Genomic DNA, 25992 nt, shown 5'->3' with positions numbered 1-25992 from the left:
AAAAGGCCAAGGGCATTGGCAGAGTGACTGTTGAAAAAGAGCTTGAATTTGAAGATTATGAAAATTGCCTCAAATCATGTAGCACAATCAAAACATCAGAATCCAGAATTCAGAGTGTTGATCACTTATTTGACTAGCAATATTGTAAGAAAAGTGGCTCTGGACCCACATGATGATAAGAGATGCATTTTATCATGTGGGTCTAGAGCCACTTTTCTTACAATATTGCTAGTCAATAAGTGATCAACACTCTGAATTCTGGATTCTGATGTTTTGATTGTGCTACATGATTTGAGGCAATTTTCATAATCTTCAAATTCAAGCTCTTTTTCAACAGTCACTCTGCCAATGCCCTTGGCCTTTTTGGCAACAGCACCACTAAATGTCTCAAAACTGTACATCTTGGCCCTTAACCCAGCAAATGCCACAATAACATCACCAAGTGTCTCATCTTTTAACTTGCCAGGCACCTTTTTGTTGTGGGGTTGAATTTTTGTATGTTCACTGGTATCAAAATATTCAAGCAATTCAGGCTGGGAAATATCTTGATAAACATCTTCTGTGTGAATATCAAGAACAAAACTATCCGTGTCCATGTACATCAATTTTACACTATCACCATAAAAAGGTTTCAGCACATCATAATACAATTTTAACATTTGTAATTTGGCCAATTCCAATATTACAGCCCCTACATAAATAGGTTTATCAAACTTAATTTTTGTTTTTTTCATGTTGAAAAGTGCCATATTTTCATCATAAATTCTTCTATAATTGAAATTAGGCTTTGCAACCAATTTTTTGCTCAGGCTGGGGTCAGTAATTATTTTAACATCGGTATGTTTTCTGACATTTTCAATTGTTTTGCCATACACAGAATTGACCATCAATTTAAACAAGCCCTTATCAAATTGGCTCTTTGCAGATGTTCGAAGCTCCGTGTTTGTATTAATATAAGGCCTCAACCATTTTGAGTGCCTGAACCTCAAAACTTTGCCAAGTTTGGTCACTTGAACACCATGATGCATCAGGAACTGGAGGTTTTTGTAATATATGACATAGCCCTGTTTTGGCTCCAGTGTCATCATGAGCTTCTTCTGTTTAGAGCCAGGTGAGCACTGAACCTCAGGAATTGGGGGCAGATCAGAAAATTTGTTGTGTAAATCATCAGGAATTGTCAGATCAACCTCTAAGAAGAGGCCATAGTTACTGTCATCAAAATCCTGAAGATCTTCAATATTGAAATCTTCAACCCAATCAAGCCCTGCATATGGCAATTTTTTCATCATGGCATAACCATACAGGCTGTTTGCATCTACATACAATATATAATTTGATGGCCGTGCTGGATCATAATCAAGCATATATTTGTTATTTGCTCTGGCATATCTCTGAGAACATTGCACCATCCCCCCTCTTATACATTGCTCCATAAACAAGTACATATCTTGATCTTGGATTAGATCCAATTGCTTTTTAGTGTTGAAAAACATTGCAGCCCATGCTAGGCCCGGGGCACTGTAAAAATATATTGGGTCCAGTTCATAATTTTTCATGGAAGATTTTCTGAATGCCTGCAATATATCAGCTAAGAGGGTCACATCAAGTTTCAAATATGCCATGTGATAATCACCAAATGTCTGGCATTTTAAATTGTTCCACATCAATTGGGCATGGTGATAATCTTCATCAGTGATTCCAGATCCTCTGATTTTGCTGTAAAACTGTTGTTTTGGTGGCAGAGAACACCCATCAAATTTAGAAAAATCTGTAACATAGTCATATGGATATACACCCTTCCGCCTAATTAATTTCAGGTCCTGATTTGGAAACAATGCACATGTAATTTTGAATTGATCATCAGATAATTGAGTGGCCAGTGTAGCCAGGCTAGCAGATAAAATTCTGTAAGAATCAAGAAATCTTATGTGAATAGAAACACCATTAACTTTAATTATTTTGCTAATAGCAATATATTTCTCATCATTTTCAGCTAAAATATTTAAATTCTGCTTGTCAAACCCCTCATATCTGATCAAATGATGAAAATCATAATTGGATGCTCCATGGCAAAATATGGGGACAAATTTTGGTCTCTGGATCTTAATATTACAGCTATTACACAGGGCCATTAAGAATTTGCCATCTGTATGAGAATGGTGTTTCACCTTGATATTTGTATCTGAAAATTCAGAATCACATACCGGGCATTTTTCTACATTGTTGAAATCTTCAATCTGTTTCTCTGTTAAAGGCAACATGGGTTTTGATTTTAATAAAATATTAGATGCTATGTCATGGCACTCATTTTCTATTCTATGTGCAAATATTTTGATGGCATCTGCTCCCATGTATGAATCTTTTTTACTAACAACACCATCCTGTACAATCACATAATAAAAACTGGAAGGTTCATGTAACTGGTATGGTGTAATTGAAGATTCTTCAGGATCTGGATTGCAGAATGCAAGAGGTTTGAGGTTTGATTCAAAATCACAGACAATATATGCTGGGTGTTCCAACAAGGCTTCAAATTTTTTGAATTCTGCATTTTCTCTTGGATTGGGCATCACCATATGAACAGGTTTATGATTTTTACAGTATTTCAGATGCTCAATTAACTTATTTTTTGCAATTTCTGCACTCTCTTCACGAACCCCTTTCACCATTTTTTGACCATAAAATACAGTTAAGCATCTTCTGCACAACTTAAATATTGTATTGGATTTGTCTAGTTGTGTTCTCACTAAAGCTTCAAGATTATGTATCAGAGTGTAATGATATATGCCATCCCCTTCAATTAAGAGCAGATCAATCGGAACAGCAGAATCATCATCAATTGTACTGATTCTGAGAGGTGCTATCAAGCAATTGCCACGGCCAGTGGAACAAATAAATACATTAATAGATAATTGTTTGCCATTGATATGCCTGGCCTTTTTTTCAAATTTATCAATATTCTGAACAGACATTGGATATTCTAAACCTTCCATTGCATCATCAAAATCATGTTCATGTTGTTTGTAATAATTTATTCTCTGAGGATTCCTTGAAACTGGAAACAAAGCAGCTAATATACACCACAAAAAGCATTTCTGGTCGGTATTTTCTATATTAACCACGGCTCTTTTGTTTTTAATATTGGCAGGTAATGGCAGATATGTAGATCCTTGCAATGGGCTGAATTCAGAAATATTAACATATAACTTGTGTGGAGAGCCGCATAGGCTCCATCCAGACTCTTTTGCTGCAAATTCAGAGTGTTTAATATTCAATTGTTCTATCAACCTGCTTATTATTCTGTCTGAATTTGCATTTGAATATACAGGTACAGTTTCTGTTATGTGGGGCTGTGTAAATTTTGTGCCATTTGGCTTCTTATATTGTGTAAACAATTTGAGGGACAGCTTATAAGAGCCATTTTGTGCATTTAGAATTGCCTGTACATCAGGATTTACACTGTTCAAAAAATTCTCAATACCACATCTTGGCTCTGATACAAACCGATAATCTCTTAATTGGACATTAAAACTGCTATGGATAGGTGGTGCATAGCGTGGCTGCTTTGCAGGTCCAGCATTAACAGGTGCTTCATGCTTTCTTTTCAGACCAGATGTAGATGGTTGTGAGGGCAATGTTGATGACTGTGCAGAGCAAGTATCTTTATGTTTATATGTGAAATATTCCATGCTATATTTTCTATTACATTTGGGGCATATTTTTTTGGGAGTTCTGTATTTGTTTGGGTTACAATTTCTTTGGTGTCTGGCCCAATTAGAGCTAAATATATTTTTATTGCATTGATTACAATATTTTTGATTCGGCATTTTTGTTGTTGTTTATTATATACAATTTCTTGGGATTCAAATCTAAATTCTATGCTGGATAAAAATATCAGTTGGGTTCAGCTGTGTGCTTTGTATGTGTGTGTGTGTGTGTGTGTATGTGTGTGTGTATGTTAATATTTTTAGCTTTGGTATTTATATAAAATTTCTTGGGGTTCAACTCTAAACTCTATGCTTATTATGACAGGTTGTAAAGGCAATAGCCTACAAGTGGAAAAAGAGAATAAATATTGATTCACACTGACCCAGTACAAATACCTGCACAGACATGCATGTCTAAAATGGCAATGGCCTTGTTATGTATTGATTTTTGTATAACAGGCTGGGACAAATATAAGCTTGACCCTAAATAAGCAACAAACAAGCTAGATGTAACAAATATCAGGCAAAATATTGTTCAATATACCAGAAATATATTTAATATGAATTAAAACCAAACAGGCCTGTAAGTATGAGAAGCACTGTAACAACACATCTGTTCTCCTCAACCACTCTCACAATACTGGCTGATGCAATTTTTGTTTGCACGCAAAGCTTCATTACTCGGGAAGCAAAAATCAATACATAACAAGGTCATTGCCATTCTAGAGGGGCTCTGCATATAATGTTTTAATATTAGATAAACAAATTGAAGCTGGTATCCAATTGAACTTAAACCTGAAGTAAATATGTGTGTGTGTGTGTGTGTGTGTGTGTGGGTGGCTTAGTTTTAAGTGTAGCCAAAAAAAATATCAATTTTGACAAGTTTATGGACAAAAATCTCACAGAAGTGCCTTTTATAAGTGTAGGCAAATCAATCTGAGGGGGCTCTTCATTTCACAGAAAATTCCCGAGGGCATTTTTACAAAAATCTTGGATTAGGCAGGGTTCCACACTTAAGCAAAAAGCTCATATGGGCATGTTGAGCTAGTTTTAAGTGTAAGCAAATCTGCTTGAGGGGGGCTCTTCATTTATCGAGTTTATAATACAGTCAATACTACTACTAACTTTTGATCTTCCCAAATGTTTATCATTCATGTCGGGAGATGACAGTGTTTTGAAGAAAAAAAAGCTTTCAGGTTTTTAAGAAAGGGCCTCTTAACAATGTTTCTGAGGACCTTTGTAGTGTCGTCTTACCTTTTAAATGTGTTGTGTAGGTATATCCCGTGCAGTTCTCTTCACAACCTTGCGCTTTTAACATTTCTCAAAGGGCTTTGTACACCCAATTTTTAACTTTAACTAAATGTTTTAGATAATAGGATTTTTCCTCGTGTACTTTGAAGGGTGAGAAATTACCATTTACATTGACTCATTCAGTTTCTCTAAGTCGATATAAAAACAAACTTTACCATTCAATTTAAAGTTAACTGAATGTTAGTGTTGTATTGGGATTCGGCGTTCAGCCTGCCATCTAGTGGAGCGTTCCAAATGAGAGACTTGGTACTGCAAGGAGACTCGAGATTTCTATCTACAGTAATCTGTGGTTACACAACAAGAAAAGGATCTTATGCTGAGTTCGTCCGTTGTTTTTCAACAGAAATGTCCACGAGTAGGACTAGGTGCTGTTTCTTGTTCTCTCTTATCTCGAATCACTTCATGGTGCTTCAGTGTGACTGATGAAAGCTATAAATCCCCTCCCTTCTCAGAAGAAGTGCCAAGGGCTCCATTTCACCGGAAGGTTTTTTCGCACTATTTGGCGCTGTGAGCCGAGTGGCGGTTTTCGCAAACCTCTCGGTGCATTGCAGCCATTCCTAAAATTCTTCTGGCCGTAGCGTTCTTGGTAGAATTCGCCGCCCACTTGGTTGAAGGTGCCACCCGCCGTGTTACGCAAAGTATTCATCCGCGTCAAAATAGCACCAAGTGTTCTGGCGGAATGTGTAGCGATTAAATTCCTTGTAAATAAACATTTGATCACTTGATGGCGCTGACGATTCAAAGCGGAAATAATGTGGTAAATGGTGTTCTCAAGAATGAAGCCAGTTGTTCACAAAACTAAATTCGATACTTAAAAACGCTTACTGGTGGTCAAACTAAGTACAAAACTAGAAATGCTCTCTGAGCCGTTGACCGTCTGTATCTTTATGAACTGCCGTATCAATTCGATAATTATTTTACTTAATTTGCCAATATTGAATTTGTAGAGACAGCACTTACATTTAGACCAATGTTTGGTTAGAGTGCGCGTCAAATCTCCTGCATATGGCCTTGAACGGCTGAAGAGCACCAGCGAATCACAGACGTGCGGCGTTGCCTAGTTCCGTGACAAGGCGTTTCGCTCAACCACGCTGTCTCTTTTCCGTGCGAGATTTCGACATGGCACCGCTGCAGTGCGCTGCTATTGGCTATTGCCGTATGCAGGAGATTTGACGCGCACTCTAGATGTTGATAAGCAGTTATTTTGGTAAAGTGCTACCTGTCAAAAGAATGGAAGTTTTCTCACCATCTCGGAAACCTGATGAAAAACCTGGAACAGAGCATAGTATGCCTATAGGTCTCCCTTATCGCAGAACACGATTCCAATTCCCTGTTCTGACGTCAGAAGCTGGATGCATACGTTGTTAGGTTTGGCTCTCTTATTGTACACTTCAAATGCATTATGTATGCTAATAGAACAAAGCCTAACCTAACTAACAATTTGGGCATTTTGCCTAAGAATGAAATTATTCGGCGGTGACGTCAGAACGCAAGGTTTGAATCGTGTTATGCGATAAGGGAGATCCACACAGCATATATCCGGATCGTTTCACCGTTAACCATTGCTTCCAGTGCATCTTCCAGCAGGCAGTTTCTTCTTTGCCAGTGTACAAGCCATTGTATTTTCCTTTTCTTGATTACATCCAGCATCGCCCTTCTTTCACCAACTCTTTCCAACACAGTTTCATTTCTTACTTTGTCTGTCCTTTCACGTGCTCTATTCTTCACCATAGCCACATACGTAAAGCGTCCATGTTTCTGCGCCTTCCAACCTTACACCACGCAAACTTCTTTAGTCTCTTCCTTAGTTTTGTTCAAATGTCCACAAAATACTCTTCTAGTTCTATTAAAGGTTTCCTTGGCAATTAATACTGTTCATTGATATCTGTATCCTGACTGTAGCTTACGTGCCAGATATCTGAAGCTGTCAATTTTACTTCTCACATTGATTTTCCTCTTCCTTCCCAGTAACCACTGCCTTTGTTTTGTTCACATTTATTTTATTGGCTTTGTAAATAATCAGGTAGATATAAGATGGGCAGGGTTCGAAAAATCTCGGTCGTCATGGCGATTGAAAATTTCAGACTGGCGACTGTGATGTTTTTCTGTAATATTGCCATTTGTTAAATTTGAATGCACGAAATTTTGAAGTTCAAATTGCAGTACAGTGTAAATTGCTTTTAGTCCCAAATTCCTTTTGTTTTATTGCGATTTCATCATGCTACAAATGCAATTTTGACATGGTTCGATTTCAATTTACTACTGTAAACACATAATGTAGATTTTTAGAGATTATTTAAGAATTTGTTCAATATGTGCTTTCGTACTTAGGTTAGGCAGTCCAGGTTTGGTTAGCTTAGCATTAAAATAAAGTTCCTAAATGCATTCTAGTAAGGTTCCGATTTACTTCTACGCGTACGTTAAGTCACGCTGGAATCACTAACTGTTTCTTAGTCTTTGTCTTCCACTCCAATCTTGCCGCTTTCTCTTAGCAAGCACTTTTCAATTTAACGCTCACATGATTTAGCCATGTTTTGAATTCGCTGATGCTCAGCTTCTTATATGCACAACTGCTAGAGTGCGCTTCAAATCTCCTGCATACGGCCTTGGACGGCTCAGCACCAGCGAATCACAGACGTGCGTTCGCTCAACCACGCTGTATCTTTTCCGTGTGAGATTTCGACATGGCACCGTTGCAGTGCTCTGCTATTGGATATCGCCATGTGCAGGAGATTTGACGCGCACTCTAGTAGGTGGTTTTCTGGCGCCTGATTTTCAGAGCTGGCGCCTAGCTCTGAAGATGATTTTTCGAGCACTGAAGGTAGGTAGGTATGCCTGAAGAAGTGGCGCTGTAAAATAAATTTGCTTTAAGTATCTTTCCCAATAATGTATCGAAGTCTTGTTCGTGTCTTGATTTTCGCAAGTGTCTCTCGGTTTCAGAACAATCTCGAGCGACAACAGACGTGGTCTCATTTCGTGTGATATTTTTTCATTTCATTCTTGTCCCCGGGGGAAAGGGGGGGGGGGTCCTCCGCACCCTCCGAAAGACCTAGCAAGTTCAAAATTAAATAAGCAAAATTATTGTTCTTAGAATTTTTAGATAATGGTATTTAAAAATGGCTTACTGAAGTACCAGTTTTCTTAGATTTTTTAGGACTAGATAATAGTATTTATACATTACTGAAGTACCAGTTTTCTTAGATTCTTGGCGCATTTTCAAAATCCCACAGAGCTCGAACCTGGCACCTTCTCTGAGATCATGAGTCGACTATTCCACAGACTCTGCATACGGCGTAATGTGCCGTTCTTATGGAAACATTAAAATACACCCCATAATTCTTACAATTTAGGTATATTTATTTTTGGCAGACACGATAATGCTAATAAGCAAGAGATAATGCAGTATGTTTTTCAATACGTTCCTAACAATGTTAAGTTTCTCCTGATTGTACGACGTATGTATATTTTTTGATTGTATTAAATACAGCTCTTGCGTAAATTCAGTGGCTCAAATACGTAGTCTATATTAAGATGTGAGCATCGTCCGAACATGTCGACCTACATGTTTTCGCAGTTCAAATTTATATGTAACACAAAATACATTGGAACTTCATTTTACCGATTTCTTTAGCAACTTTCTTCCAGTCCTCGCCACGAAGGTATGTATTACAGTGAAATTTACAATATACTGCAGGTTTTTCTCCCATTAAAGTAATCAAATGAGCTTTGACTTGGCTCGGATTGAAACACTTTTATAAACGTCATCTCTGTGGAAGGAAGGGTAGCTTCGATGAGGTGAAAACGTCCTTCAAGAACCTCCCCTCTCCTTGCACTTGCAGCACATGACGTCAGCATGTTTCTCACTTGTGACTGGTTGAAAATTGTCCGGTTGCGTATCCCATGTGCATTTATGAAATACGCTTACGGGTCTCACCTCTATACACTCCACTTTAAGGGCATGCAATACAGTCTCCACGGGACTCTTTCCAAGCTCTTGCGTCCGTGGCAGTGTGCCAACTTAGCTTTCTTGGAGCCAGATCTGGCTCTTTGGTGCACTCGTTCGGCTGTGAAATGCGACGCCCACCCCCGTGCCCCAATATGATGTCATCACTGGTTCTGGCCCACATAGACCAACCGTTGCCATGAGTGTACATTTTGCACGTGACGTGATATTGTTATATTGGCTGCGTCGCCCCACTCCCTCCTATCTCCCCAGCTACTTCTTTTTAGTGCAATGTTTGATGAGAAATTGACATAATATTGTTATCATGGAATTCTTTATTTTCGATTTCATACGACCATCGGTGGATTATTGAGATGGGCGATGCCGCCGGATCTAGATATTGAAAACTAAGAATAAATTGTCATCAATTTAGAGTTAACGATAATAGAAGTGCCCTCACCACTTTGAAAACTAACATTACCGTAGAAGGTACTTTATCCAGCCTTCGTAAATCTAGCTTCATGAAAGTAAGTTTTAACTCCATTTAAGGTGAAATTTAGTTCTTTTATGCGCATCAGGTTTGGCAACACTGCCAGGAGACAAGGAGAAATGCATTCCGAATATGGGAGTATGATTTGATTCGTTCTCTTGGAAATATAAAACTTCGATGGAATAGAGAAATATGTCAACGGGAAGAGGGCAGTTTGAAGATGCATTTCACCAGCGGGAAAGTCGAAACTTCCATTTGTGCACTTGATGTTGAAGTTGGTTCCCCATAAGGAATACATGGGATTCCGAAAATTCTTATTCATCATATTTTTCAAACATCGTGTCCAGCTTAATACTTAACATAAAAAAAACGCTTCCACTTGCAACATGGAGAGAGATTCGTACTCTTGGATAGACTCAGGGTGTTTTTAGTAGCAGTGCCCTTTCGGACGATATTGAAATAAATGCAGAATTGGTGCGTAACTGTATCTCCTCCCCTTAAAGTCTCGTAACTTCCCGCGATGCAGTTGCCGCTCGGGGCGAGAGCTTTTTAACACTTCCTTGCTCCTGAGGAGCGTTGTGCACATCGCTGTGACGTCACAATTGCCTTCCCCAGCGTCAGCTTGGTTCTCGGGGGCTGCGTCCGTCTTGCATCTTCGTTGTTCGCTCCCAGGTTTTATCGATTTGGCCTCTCAACGAATCTTCGAATGGCAAAACGGTTTTTCGAGGAAATCCCTGGGATTAGGGCGAAAGCTCGGCTCTTCATTTCGCCGTGAGGGGGATTTGAACTCTGTGCCATGGAGGAGGGGGCTGCCGGATTATGGCGACTTGGGGGTTCCTTGGATGGGTGATCCCTGTTGGTTATTCCATGGTAAACCAGAATACTTTTTAGGGGAGGGGGAAACTTCGTAACATCCTGATGGCATCGGTGATGAAAACAATACTTCAATATGGGCGTCTTCTGGTAGAGGAAAAGGTCTAAATATGGGCGAAGGTATAAATATGGGTTTTGGAGTTGTCACCGCTCCCGGGTGCTGCAGCCTGGCAGAGGTTATTGGAACTGGTTATCTGTCAAGGACAAAGGTTGCGGCACCAATTCGTAAGAGTAAGTGGTGGTTAGTTTCGGCATTGGACGCTGTTATAGAATTGCGACCTCCGAAAACTTTTTGCAGGTATGTTTTAACTCAGCGTTTTCTCAATTCTAATCTGTAGAGCCCGGAAGTTCAGGCATTTATTTTCGTTAAAATAGGCAGGCAAAAAGGCATTTATAATATGGAAAATAGGCACTGAAATGAAAAAAAAAAGGCAAAATAAACCGAAAAAGGCACATTTGGAAGTCGCTTACTTTTATCTATAATTTCTGGCAACATGTTAAAATCTACATTGGGAAGAGCATTTCAATTTTCTCCGTCTTGATTGCACATAACTACAAGGTGTTTTTTTTAAAGTTCTCAACATTCATTGATAGTCGTCTGTCAGAGAGAATGTTTTCATAATAGAAAATGATCTTTCTACTTCGACAGAAGTTATTGGAGCATACATAAAACAAGCTAATTTTGGTAACAGCATTTTCATCTTTAGAATATCACAAATTGTTTTCAATTGTTTCAAGTCCTCATTTGGACTCACTACCCGTTTGCACTTTTCCGCAACAGCTGACCCCTTTTCTCCTGGCACTTCCATCATCTGATGCATAGATTCCTCGAAGATTTTCATGTAATTGTCTCTGGCAATGCACCATAATGTGCAAGAAGCCGCTTCATTTTCTGGAAGAGCATCTATCACCTCACTGATTTTTTCAAGGTTGTTAGCATAATATAGAGCTGCTGATATCCAGGTTCCCCATCTCGTCAAGACTGGTTGCAGAGGTAAACTAAGCTCAGATGCAATTTCCTTAAATTTTCAGGTTCGAGAGGGAGATTTCAGAAATATCTTCTTTGCGTTCGAAATCAACCTGTCCACTTCAGCAGTCAATCATGCACAAGGAAATGTTAACCGAAAGGCAATATCCTAACTGAGCATGAAATACATTTTTCTCACACTTTTCTCCTTCAGCAATGTTGAAACATGCGTGAGGTCAATATTACTTAAATAAGGCGAAAATTATTCACATAATAAACGGAAGAAAAATAAATGCGAACAACGTTTTTTGGGAGAAAAATAATTTATATACACATTTTTTAAAAAAAATGGTCAAATTTCATTGAAAAAGGCAAAAAAAGGCATTATAATTAAAAATAGGCAGTGGGGTCCCAAATAGGCGAAATAGGCAAAATGAAAAGGCTTCTAAAACATTCGAAACAACATAAGAAATGTATATCCGGAAAAAAAATTATTAATATATGCAGTAGATAAAAAGAGGCATTTTGCCAAACTTCCGGGCTCTACTCATCTGCTTTGTAGCATATAGGTTATGATATTAGCGGTACATAAAACAAATGTGGGCTTTTATAATGCCATGATTTGCTTGTGAAATATGTACCACAGAGATCAAAAATAAATTGAAGAAGAAAAATAGCGTGATGGTCTAAACATGGGCTATGATATGAGGTCTAATGCTGAGATCACATTTTCAACAAATATTTGGATGTTTTTCTTAATTTCGATTTTTCCCATTCCGCGTGATTTTCAAAACAACAGATTATTCATAAATATGAATTGTATATGTTTGAGTGATAAATGACTGTTTTTTTTTTTTAATTTTAATTGCTTTTTTGTGATATTGCCACTAGTAGCCCATATTTAGACAACAATTTTGAAATACATAATTTTACCATTTTTTTTTTTGGAAATTGCCTTTTTTTTAAAAAAAATAATTGAGAACTTCTATACTTTAGCATGCTATCACATTTAAGTATAGATATCATAGATATGCATTTTAAAGGCAGGTGCTTGATATATTAATTGTTTTCCTCCGAAAATGACAAAATAAAAAAGGGGGCCCATATTTAGACCTTTTCCTCTAAATCTCGGTTAACTGTCGAAATTTCCAGACGAGAACGAGACATACTTCTGCAAAATCGAGACGAGAATGCTGGTCAAGGAAGATTTCTGGTTAGAATCCCAACCTGTGTTTCTTTGTGACTGTCCGTTTATCAATTTCATCAAATCACCATTCATCATCGTCGTTGCGATTAGCCTAAGAGGCCATAAAGCGCCGTAAAATAATATAAAATAAAGCAGGAGAGTATAACAAGGCCAACCCCTTCTATACTTCGAGACAACATAACATTGCAACAGGTTTTTTTATGTATTAATCCGCGTGTGAACGGAGCATCGATTGTCTTGTGTATACAGATGTTTATAGTAATTGGAAGGTAATTGAAGCAATTTGAAGTAAAGGATGGAAAAGTGGGAAATCATCTAAAAACAATTGGCGAAACGTAAGCATTTTGATTGAGGTTATTTCTTTGTTTTCCCTCTTCGTGTTTTCATTACCTTTTGGTTTTCAGTATGCACTTTCATAAACCTTTATAAAGGTAATAGTATTAAGATAATATGAAATTTGGGATTTAGGAGGACTGCTCTTTGTTTTGTAGTTTCTTTTGTGTGCAGACACCACGAAATAGTGGTTCTAGTAAATGCATTTGTAATATTTTAATGGACATTATGTGCATTTAGAGGTGCATTTTGGTTCAACATGTGCTGGCACTAGCCTGTGTTTTAAATAAAAATGTATTTTCCTTCAAACCCATTTTAGTAATTATCATATTAAATAATAATATGCTTATAGTGAAACGAGGACATTTTTGTGAGAAATAAAAATATTGCACGGAGGGAGGAAAATTATGCGGAAATAACCATCAGTGGTCTTGCATGAACAACAAAGCTGGAAATCGGCCGCCAAAAGACGCACAAGAAACGTGGTTGCCCGTTCACTGTTTCTTCCGCGCAGTCCAGTTGGCTAATCTAAGGCTGGGTTTATACTTGGACAGTAGACGGGACAATGTCTGGAGCTAAGTGCGCGACTCGCTTCTTTTGCGAGCGAGTGTCTTGCCACTTTTGTGGTCACTGAAAATCGAAACCGAAATCACGAACAAAAAAGGGCCCTGAACAGTTTCGAGTTGTTTTCTAAATGAACGAATTTCGGCAAGCAAGCCCCAAATTAAAGTTATATAGTAGATACATGAAGTGTATCAAACCCAGGACTTCATGATTGCAAGGCGGCAACGTTACTCCCACGCCATCTGGGAGAGCCGTACAAAAGGTAGAAGCTGACGAGTAATACAATATTTACATGCGCTTCGGCTGTTGCTGAACACATCCATTTCCGGAAACTGATCTGGCATAACATGGTGCCAGTCTTCGCCATAAAATTCCTTAATTGACACCGGGTAGTTTCGTCAATCCTCTTTTCGCAGAAAGCTCGGAGACGCTGCTCAAACAATCCGTTATCTCGTCTCCCTCCGCCCCTGTTTGTTTATCTCCTTTGTCCCTTTCTGGGAAGAGCAAATTGCCCACTTGAGGGGAACGGAAATTCTCCGCAAGCCGAGCTCAACCCCTCGATGACGTCACATTGAGTGATCTCTCTTAATCAGACGAAGAGTCTTCAGGCGATGGACGTTTTGCCTTTTTTTTTCTAAGCCGTGGTTCGCTGAACAGCTCTTAACCTCGTGGTGGTCGTCTTGCCGCAAAGTTCACAGTCCCCGAGGTGACTGCCTTTGTCGGTGTACTGTTAGTCTGTTGTTGTTGCTGCTGGTTAGAATGCGGTGGCAGAAGTTCCAAGAGAGGCAGACAAATTTCTTCTTTTGTCAAGAAGAACGGAACATCCGAGCTACAAAGCAGAACTAATGTTACGTTTCTTCGAGTTTTTTAGGCCACAGGTCCCGGGTTCGAATCTCGGGCAGCGGATAGTAGAGAGGTGCGAGTTTGTGGTAGTGATACCAAGGCGTTGGTTTGAACAAGTCAGTCATGACTCATGAACGAGTGTTAGACAACAGCGCACAATTCAGAAATGTGCGTATAAATTCCATTGATATATGCTTTAGATTACGTGTAAGAAGCGCACGTGAGATCAGCGCACAGTATGATTACACTGGGGAACAGTGAAATTGCGGCACAGTGTTTGAGAGCTAATTTAGGGCGACTTCATGCTGCTGAATAATGATATAATAATATATTTCCTGAATTGGCTCTAATTTATGAAATAAATGCAACTAAACCAAAATGGCGGAAACATAAGACATACATATAAATGAACTTCCAACAACAACTTAATATTTCTTCTTGTGATTACAATCATTATTATAAAAATAAATTTATATAGGTCTATGATCATAATAATTAAGAAAATATGTACACAATGAAGTAACAAACTATGTGAAACGTTTTCTATACGATTTCCTGCTGTATTGCTTTTTAGGACAATCCATCTGTAAGCTCCAACAGTAGTCGGCCATCATGTGGCGATCCCACCGTCCCTGGTACCTTTCTTCCATTATCCTTATATCCTGATGGAACCTTTCTCCCTGTTCTTCACTAAAATCACCAAGGTTCTCAGGGAATCTGTCAATGTGGCTATGTAGAAAATGTATATTCACACTCATATTAGCTCCCAATTTCTCAAAATTTTTCAACATATTTCCAACTATATCGCGGTAGTTTTCTGCTCTGTGATTCCCAAAAAGTTTTCGACGACGGATACAAAGCTCAGTCAGACCTCAGATTCGATGTAAGACATGTAAGTTGTAAAATTGGCATCATTTATAAGTGTACGAATTTGTGGTGGTCCGTCCAAGATTCCTGCCTTCAATTTTTCAATACTTAGTCCTGGAAAAGTGTGGCATATATATTTGCAACAATCACCACTTGTATCTAAGGCCTTGACAAACTGTTTTATCAACCCAAGCTTAATATGCAGTGGCGGAAGGATGATTTTGTTCCTATCTATCAGCGGTTCATGAATGATATTAGCTTTTCCCACTAATATTTTCCCTTGGGGGCCAAACTTTTATTGTCCAGTGCTTTTCTCTAGCACGACTATCCCACAAACATAGGAAACAGGGATATTTTGTGTACCCACTTTGCTGTCCTAGTAAAAAATTCACCATCTTCAAATCCACACACACAAGCCACTTATGTTCAGCATATTCAATTTTTTTCTAAAACCATTTTTATGTTTTGGTATTCTTCCTTAAGCTTTGTTGAGTGTCCGATATATTGCCTAGCAATGCTTCATAAGTTGACTAGCAACAATTTACAAATAATAAATAAGTTTCTTAATGGGAATTTCAGCCCATTATCAAAATTTGATATTACCGAGAAAAGCGTAGAGTAATTTTACCTCCTACATTTTCCATGGTGTGTTTATTTTAATAACTGGAGTCAATTCAACTGAACCAATCATACAATTGGCAATCACAGCTGTTTTGTGTGCTGAAACTGTTATTAAACTTTAAGCCACAAAATAAAATCTTTTTTTTGTTCCCCAGTGTTATCAATAAGAACCTTCCCTCGCACTTTTCTTTCCAGACTTGGGACTGGACAACGTATAGATTAGTGCACGAAGGTGGTTTAGAGGTTCTTCTATTAGCAGCTTCTATTACAGCTTCGTCAACTTTTCAGAACGATCTTCAATCAAACTTTGCAACGTACGACAGATAATTAAGGCAACGAAATAAATCTTCAGTTTCAACATATTTGTCTAAAATTGTTTTTATACACCTGTCGTTTTCAATATACTGTTTTCTTCCCTTGCGACCTTGAATGCCTAGGTCTTTAGCTATAATTTTGGCGCTCATCTCCTCAGCGTCTTCGATCAGTTTCTGAATGAGGAAATACACATTTGGTTTATGTATTTCCACCATCCTATTTAACTTGTTATTCCAACCTTCCACAGGGTTGTTTGTCCTGTGTCTTTGTCTATAAACATTCCACATGGTTTTCGGCAAAGAAGCATTGTCCAGCCATTGATCTAAGAAATAGTCAAGAAACTGCATAAGCTTTTCATTCTGAGGAGTGATCTCCATGATGCATAGCCACGCTTCAATTTTTTCAGGTGGTATCAAGGCTAAAGCTGCGCACATACGACATATTTTCCTAATAATCTTCATTTTCCTTATATGTTGTGGCTAGAACCTCTCAACTATATTATATACTTACTTTGGCTAGAACTGTGTTTTGTATGCTTTTTTATGTAATGCTTTTGAACCACAGTACGGATGTAGAGTTTAGTAAAGAATTATTATTTTTTTTTTTCACCTCCAAATAGATGTCATTTCAGCAACCATTTGGAATTCAAAGTAAGTAATGGACTCACCTTTATGTATCCGCCGTAGGGGACTTGTGGTGGCTTTCAGAGTAAAACTTAACAATTGGCAACTGAATATCGTAGTGACTTACAGACCACCAAAAAATTCTAAATTCTATTCTGATCAATTCTTCGAATATCTTCTCAATTGCCTCCACAATATAACAGATAAATACCCAAACGCAGGGATACTAGTACTGGTGGATTTGAATTCTAGAATTGGAGATGAAGATACCATGTTCGAAAGGGAGGGGGGAAGGGGAGTGGAAAGGAGAAGTAAAGATAAAGTTATGAACACGGACGGGAGGGAACCGGTGCAACTTTCCGAGGCGATGGATTTAGAAATACTAAATGGGAAATACTTCTGTGATCGGAAGGGGAATTTAAGTATGTGTCCCAATCGGATAAAAGCGTTATCGATTACTCAATTGGCCCCAGGGAATTATTAACGGAACTGAGAGACCTCCAAATAGGAGAAACAATCGAATCGCATCACTTTCCAATCATTTTGTCTCCGAGATCGGCAACACGGAGGACGGGAGGGGAAACGGCGGAGGGGGGAGGGGGTGTCGCCACCAGAACAGTACCAAAATGTAAATGGAACGAGGGAGGGCGGGAAAGAATGAGGGGAAATTATGGGGGACGGTATTACATCTATGCTCAAAGCACAGATAGAGAGCGGGATAGAACGCGGGGAAGTAGGGAGGGAGGGGGGAGGGTATAATGCAAAAACACGAAAAAGCTACTGCAAAAAGCTCTGCGAGAATACAGCAAGTTTAACAGCGAAGATAGAAAGTTTGTTTACTTAGACCTAACAAAAAAATACAAGCAAAACTTTGAAAAAGCGAGGGAAGACTGCTGGCGCAAGAATACGCAAATGCTAGACGGGGCAATGGAGAACAAAAACAGCGGGGAGATGTGGGCAGTCATAAATAGATTAAGGTGGGGAAAGGGAGGAGGAGGTGACATTGAACCACCAACCTGGGACACACATTGCGAAGAGTTCTACAGGGCACCAGAAGTAGAAAACTGTGGCAAAGGTATCATTCAGCGCTTTCTAGGTACTAACTAACTAACTCTTTAGCCTTCTTAAACCCGAAGGTTCATGGCTGCAGCAACACAGGCCTTCCATCTGTCCCTATCTTGAGCAAGATCTATAGGTACTTATATTCCAATTCTGGACGAGGAAATTAAGGCAACAGACGTGAAACAGGCAATAAACAACTTTAAGAATGGGAAGGCGGCAGGGGCGGACGGGATCCTAGGGGAACTGGCAACAACGGACCTGGAGAGCGACGACGCATTTTTAGATCCAAATTTTTGCAAACTGAAAGCAATATTGATTTAATATGGCACAAAAAATTTCATGGGACGTCTTTCTCTTTTGCAATTCTCTTCATTTAGATCGTTCGGCGCCCAGGGCCAACTCTCACCGCCCCCTAGCTACAGCTCTGAACTTGACAAGACTAAGAAAAGCAAATACTGCGAACGTTACGAAATGTATTTTTATTTGTATAACATTTGATATCGAGGGAGCAATGTCCCATTGTTTCACCCTGCAGGTGCTCTTGTCCATCTGGAAGAAATAATGCAAGATAGACGTGAAAACTAATTATATCTTGTCCTGCTACTCTTAGATTCTACTATAGTCTTGCTTTCTTTTACCTAAACACTTCAGCTGCGACACGGAAGTTGTGACAGCCGTGCGTCATTGGTTACGCGTCGAACCGAACGATTTCTACCGCATGGGCATAGAAAAATTGGTGTCACGGTGGGACAAATGTTTAAATGTGAATGGATGTTATGTGGAAAAGTACAGTAATGTTCAACCTTCAAAATGTATATTTCAGTACAAACTAATGCGAGGTAAGTAAGAACATCCAAATTAACTTCGCAAGCAAAATGCCTGACTTATCTTCATTTCACGATTTTGGCCTTCCTGCGCTACGGACTGTGTACGCGAAATTGGCTACACGTGCATTTGCCCTCCCCAATGGCGTTGTATATCACTACAGAACATTGCTGACGTTCGTTTAATTGCTATCACTTTGGGAACATCAGTACTCACGAAGAGATCGAACAACCCGTGTCGAGTTACATACAGGGACCGAGGACGCTTCGTGGCCAATCAAATACATGGCTTATCCAACTCGATATTATTTTCGATTCGAGAGAAACAATCGATTTTCTCTCTCTCATGCTCTATTGTGTACCGCCCGACCCTGTGGCCCAGTGGTTAGCACATCGCGCTGCGACGCCAAGGGTCCCGGGTTCGAATCCCGGTCGGGCTTGGTTGTTTGTGAATGTCCATTCATCAATTTCATCCTTTCATCACTCATGCCCATCTTCGCAAATTAGCCAAGAGGCACAAAACGCGAAGTAAAATAAACTAAATCAATCAATCAATCAATCTATTGTGTACCCATGGTGTGTCGTATTTCGCCTTGAGACGTCATGCTAAATGCTTTCGTTGTTAGGCTCAATGTAGTGTATTTATTCTAAGAGAATTACACCAAATGTAGTGTATTTATTCTAAGAGAAAAAACCAAATGTAGTGTATTTATTCTAAGAGAATTAAACCAAATGTAGTGTATTTATTCTAAGAGAATTAAACGAAATGTAGTGTATTTATTCTAAGAGAATTAAACGAAATGTAGTGTATTTATTCTAAGAGAATTAAACCAAATGTAGTGTATTTATTCTAAGAGAATTAAACCAAATGTAGTGTATTTATTCTAAGAGAATTAAACGAAATGTAGTGTATTTATTCTAAGAGAATTAAACGAAATGTAGTGTATTTATTCTAAGAGAATTAAACGAAATGTAGTGTATTTATTCTAAGATATAAACAAAATGTAGTGTATTTATTCTAAGAGAATTAAACGAAATGTAGTGTATTTATTCTAAGAGAATTAAACAAAATGTAGTGTATTTATTCTAAGAGAATTAAACGAAATGTAGTGTATTTATTCTAAGAGAATTAAACCAAATGTAGTGTATTTATTCTAAGAGAATTAAACGAAATGTAGTGTATTTATTCTAAGAGAATTAAACGAAATGTAGTGTATTTATTCTAAGAGATAAACGAAATGTAGTGTATTTATTCTAAGAGATAAACAAAATGTAGTGTATTTATTCTAAGAGTATTAAACGAAATGTAGTGTATTTATTCTAAGAGAATTAAACAAAATGTAGTGTATTTATTCTAAGAGAATTAAACGAAATGTAGTGTATTTATTCTAAGAGAATTATACGAAATGTAGTGTATTTATTCTAAGAGAATTAAACGAAATGTAGTGTATTTATTCTAAGAGAATTAAACGAAATGTAGTGTATTTATTCTAAGAGATAAACAAAATGTAGTGTATTTATTCTAAGAGTATTAAACGAAATGTAGTGTATTTATTCTAAGAGAATTAAACAAAATGTAGTGTATTTATTCTAAGAGAATTAAACGAAATGTAGTGTATTTATTCTAAGAGAATTATACGAAATGTAGTGTATTTATTCTAAGAGATAAACAAAATGTAGTGTATTTATTCTAAGAGAATTAAACGAAATGTAGTGTATTTTTTCTAAGAGAATTAAACGAAATGTAGTGTATTTATTCTAAGAGATAAACAAAATGTAGTGTATTTATTCTAAGAGAATTATACGAAATGTAGTGTATTTATTCTAAGAGAATTAAACGAAATGTAGTGTATTTATTCTAAGAGAATTAAACGAAATGTAGTGTATTTATTCTAAGAGATAAACAAAATGTAGTGTATTTATTCTAAGAGTATTAAACGAAATGTAGTGTATTTATTCTAAGAGAATTAAACAAAATGTAGTGTATTTATTCTAAGAGAATTAAACGAAATGTAGTGTATTTATTCTAAGAGAATTATACGAAATGTAGTGTATTTATTCTAAGAGATAAACAAAATGTAGTGTATTTATTCTAAGAGAATTAAACGAAATGTAGTGTATTTTTTCTAAGAGAATTAAACGAAATGTAGTGTATTTATTCTAAGAGAATTAAACGAAATGTAGTGTATTTATTCTAAGAGAATTATACGAAATGTAGTGTATTTATTCTAAGAGAATTAAACGAAATGTAGTGTATTTATTCTAAGAGAATTAAACGAAATGTAGTGTATTTATTCTAAGAGATAAACAAAATGTAGTGTATTTATTCTAAGAGTATTAAACGAAATGTAGTGTATTTATTCTAAGAGAATTAAACAAAATGTAGTGTATTTATTCTAAGAGAATTAAACGAAATGTAGTGTATTTATTCTAAGAGAATTATACGAAATGTAGTGTATTTATTCTAAGAGATAAACAAAATGTAGTGTATTTATTCTAAGAGAATTAAACGAAATGTAGTGTATTTTTTCTAAGAGAATTAAACGAAATGTAGTGTATTTATTCTAAGAGAATTAAACGAAATGTAGTGTATTTATTCTAAGAGAATTATACGAAATGTAGTGTATTTATTCTAAGAGATAAACAAAATGTAGTGTATTTATTCTAAGAGAATTAAACGAAATGTAGTGTATTTTTTCTAAGAGAATTAAACGAAATGTAGTGTATTTATTCTAAGAGAATTAAACGAAATGTAGTGTATTTATTCTAAGAGAATTATACGAAATGTAGTGTATTTATTCTAAGAGATAAACAAAATGTAGTGTATTTATTCTAAGAGAATTAAACGAAATGTAGTGTATTTTTTCTAAGAGAATTAAACGAAATGTAGTGTATTTATTCTAAGAGAATTAAACGAAATGTAGTGTATTTATTCTAAGAGAATTATACGAAATGTAGTGTATTTATTCTAAGAGATAAACAAAATGTAGTGTATTTATTCTAAGAGAATTAAACGAAATGTAGTGTATTTTTTCTAAGAGAATTAAACGAAATGTAGTGTATTTATTCTAAGAGAATTAAACGAAATGTAGTGTATTTTTTCTAAGAGAATTAAACGAAATGTAGTGTATTTATTCTAAGAGAATTAAACGAAATGTAGTGTATTTATTCTAAGAGAATTATACGAAATGTAGTGTATTTATTCTAAGAGATAAACAAAATGTAGTGTATTTATTCTAAGAGAATTAAACGAAATGTAGTGTATTTTTTCTAAGAGAATTAAACGAAATGTAGTGTATTTATTCTAAGAGAATTAAACGAAATGTAGTGTATTTTTTCTAAGAGAATTAAACGAAATGTAGTGTATTTATTCTAAGAGAATTAAACGAAATGTAGTGTATTTATTCTAAGAGAATTATACGAAATGTAGTGTATTTATTCTAAGAGATAAACAAAATGTAGTGTATTTATTCTAAGAGAATTAAACGAAATGTAGTGTATTTTTTCTAAGAGAATTAAACGAAATGTAGTGTATTTATTCTAAGAGAATTAAACGAAATGTAGTGTATTTTTTCTAAGAGAATTAAACGAAATGTAGTGTATTTATTCTAAGAGAATTAAACGAAATGTAGTGTATTTATTCTAAGAGAATTATACGAAATGTAGTATATTTATTCTAAGAGATAAACAAAATGTAGTGTATTTATTCTAAGAGAATTAAACGAAATGTAGTGTATTTTTTCTAAGAGAATTAAACGAAATGTAGTGTATTTATTCTAAGAGAATTAAACGAAATGTAGTGTATTTTTTCTAAGAGAATTAAACGAAATGTAGTGTATTTATTCTAAGAGAATTAAACGAAATGTAGTGTATTTATTCTAAGAGAATTATACGAAATGTAGTGTATTTATTCTAAGAGATAAACAAAATGTAGTGTATTTATTCTAAGAGAATTAAACGAAATGTAGTGTATTTATTCTAAGAGATAAACAAAATGTAGTGTATTTATTCTAAGAGAATTATACGAAATGTAGTGTATTTATTCTAAGAGATAAACAAAATGTAGTGTATTTATTCTAAGAGAATTATACGAAATGTAGTGTATTTATTCTAAGAGAATTAAACGAAATGTAGTGTATTTTTTCTAAGAGAATTAAACGAAATGTAGTGTATTTATTCTAAGAGAATTAAACGAAATGTAGTGTATTTATTCTAAGAGAATTATACGAAATGTAGTGTATTTATTCTAAGAGATAAACAAAATGTAGTGTATTTATTCTAAGAGAATTATACGAAATGTAGTGTATTTATTCTAAGAGATAAACAAAATGTAGTGTATTTATTCTAAGAGAATTAAACGAAATGTAGTGTATTTATTCTAAGAGATAAACGAAATGTAGTGTATTTTTTCTAAGAGAATTAAACGAAATGTAGTGTATTTATTCTAAGAGAATTATACGAAATGTAGTGTATTTATTCTAAGAGATAAACAAAATGTAGTGTATTTATTCTAAGAGAATTAAACGAAATGTAGTGTATTTATTCTAAGAGAATTATACGAAATGTAGTGTATTTATTCTAAGAGATAAACAAAATGTAGTGTATTTATTCTAAGAGAATTAAACGAAATGTAGTGTATTTATTCTAAGAGATAAACAAAATGTAGTGTATTTATTCTAAGAGAATTATACGAAATGTAGTGTATTTATTCTAAGAGATAAACAAAATGTAGTGTATTTATTCTAAGAGAATTATACGAAATGTAGTGTATTTATTCTAAGAGAATTAAACGAAATGTAGTGTATTTTTTCTAAGAGAATTAAACGAAATGTAGTGTATTTATTCTAAGAGAATTAAACGAAATGTAGTGTATTTATTCTAAGAGAATTATACGAAATGTAGTGTATTTATTCTAAGAGATAAACAAAATGTAGTGTATTTATTCTAAGAGAATTAAACGAAATGTAGTGTATTTATTCTAAGAGAATTATACGAAATGTAGTGTATTTATTCTAAGAGATAAACAAAATGTAGTGTATTTATTCTAAGAGAATTAAACGAAATGTAGTGTATTTATTCTAAGAGATAAACGAAATGTACTGTATTTATTCTAAGAGAATTATACGAAATGTAGTGTATTTATTCTAAGAGATAAACAAAATGTAGTGTATTTATTCTAAGAGAATTATACGAAATGTAGTGTATTTATTCTAAGAGATAAACAAAATGTAGTGTATTTATTCTAAGAGAATTAAACGAAATGTAGTGTATTTATTCTAAGAGATAAACAAAATGTAGTGTATTTATTCTAAGAGAATTAAACGAAATGTAGTGTATTTATTCTAAGAGATAAACGAAATGTAGTGTATTTATTCTAAGAGAATTATACGAAATGTAGTGTATTTATTCTAAGAGATAAACAAAATGTAGTGTATTTATTCTAAGAGAATTATACGAAATGTAGTGTATTTATTCTAAGAGATAAACAAAATGTAGTGTATTTATTCTAAGAGAATTAAACGAAATGTAGTGTATTTATTCTAAGAGATAAACAAAATGTAGTGTATTTATTCTAAGAGAATTATACGAAATGTAGTGTATTTATTCTAAGAGATAAACAAAATGTAGTGTATTTATTCTAAGAGAATTATACGAAATGTAGTGTATTTATTCTAAGAGATAAACAAAATGTAGTGTATTTATTCTAAGAGAATTATACGAAATGTAGTGTATTTATTCTAAGAGAATTAAACGAAATGTAGTGTATTTTTTCTAAGAGAATTAAACGAAATGTAGTGTATTTATTCTAAGAGAATTAAACGAAATGTAGTGTATTTATTCTAAGAGAATTATACGAAATGTAGTGTATTTATTCTAAGAGATAAACAAAATGTAGTGTATTTATTCTAAGAGAATTAAACGAAATGTAGTGTATTTATTCTAAGAGAATTATACGAAATGTAGTGTATTTATTCTAAGAGATAAACAAAATGTAGTGTATTTATTCTAAGAGAATTAAACGAAATGTAGTGTATTTTTTCTAAGAGAATTAAACGAAATGTAGTGTATTTATTCTAAGAGAATTAAACGAAATGTAGTGTATTTATTCTAAGAGAATTATACGAAATGTAGTGTATTTATTCTAAGAGATAAACAAAATGTAGTGTATTTATTCTAAGAGAATTAAACGAAATGTAGTGTATTTATTCTAAGAGAATTATACGAAATGTAGTGTATTTATTCTAAGAGAATTAAACGAAATGTAGTGTATTTATTCTAAGAGAATTAAACGAAATGTAGTGTATTTTTTCTAAGAGAATTAAACGAAATGTAGTGTATTTATTCTAAGAGAATTAAACGAAATGTAGTGTATTTTTTCTAAGAGAATTAAACGAAATGTAGTGTATTTATTCTAAGAGAATTAAACGAAATGTAGTGTATTTATTCTAAGAGAATTAAACGAAATGTACTGTATTTATTCTAAGAGAATTAAACGAAATGTACTGTATTTATTCTAAGAGAATGAAACGAAATGTAGTGTATTTATTCTAAGAGAATTAAACGAAATGTAGTGTATTTATTCTAAGAGAATTATACGAAATGTAGTGTATTTATTCTAAGAGAATTAAACGAAATGTAGTGTATTTATTCTAAGAGATAAACAAAATGTAGTGTATTTATTCTAAGAGAATTAAACGAAATGTAGTGTATTTATTCTAAGAGAATTATACGAAATGTAGTGTATTTATTCTAAGAGATAAACAAAATGTAGTGTATTTATTCTAAGAGAATTAAACGAAATGTAGTGTATTTATTCTAAGAGAATTATACGAAATGTAGTGTATTTATTCTAAGAGATAAACAAAATGTAGTGTATTTATTCTAAGAGAATGAAACGAAATGTAGTGTATTTATTCTAAGAGAATTAAACGAAATGTAGTGTATTTATTCTAAGAGAATTAAACGAAATGTAGTGTATTTATTCTAAGAGAATTATACGAAATGTAGTGTATTTATTCTAAGAGATAAACAAAATGTAGTGTATTTATTCTAAGAGAATTAAACGAAATGTAGTGTATTTATTCTAAGAGAATTATACGAAATGTAGTGTATTTATTCTAAGAGAATTAAACGAAATGTAGTGTATTTATTCTAAGAGAATTAAACGAAATGTAGTGTATTTTTTCTAAGAGAATTAAACGAAATGTAGTGTATTTATTCTAAGAGAATTAAACGAAATGTAGTGTATTTTTTCTAAGAGAATTAAACGAAATGTAGTGTATTTATTCTAAGAGAATTAAACGAAATGTAGTGTATTTATTCTAAGAGAATTAAACGAAATGTACTGTATTTATTCTAAGAGAATTAAACGAAATGTACTGTATTTATTCTAAGAGAATGAAACGAAATGTAGTGTATTTATTCTAAGAGAATTAAACGAA

General features: G+C 34.9%; 1 protein-coding gene across 1 annotated transcript in view; it reads left to right on the top strand.

The window, feature by feature from the left end:
• Positions 1–25992, top strand: part of LOC145987569 (capon-like protein) — a 344902-nt gene that overhangs the window by 133891 nt on the left and 185019 nt on the right. The window lies entirely within an intron of this gene.

This window comes from Lepisma saccharinum, chromosome 5 (assembly GCF_977018435.1).
Source record: "Lepisma saccharinum chromosome 5, izLepSacc3.1, whole genome shotgun sequence".
Classification (NCBI taxonomy): Eukaryota; Metazoa; Arthropoda; class Insecta; order Zygentoma; family Lepismatidae; genus Lepisma; species Lepisma saccharinum.
Note: the sequence above shows the minus strand (reverse complement) of the source record. Positions and strands in the feature narration are given on the sequence as shown.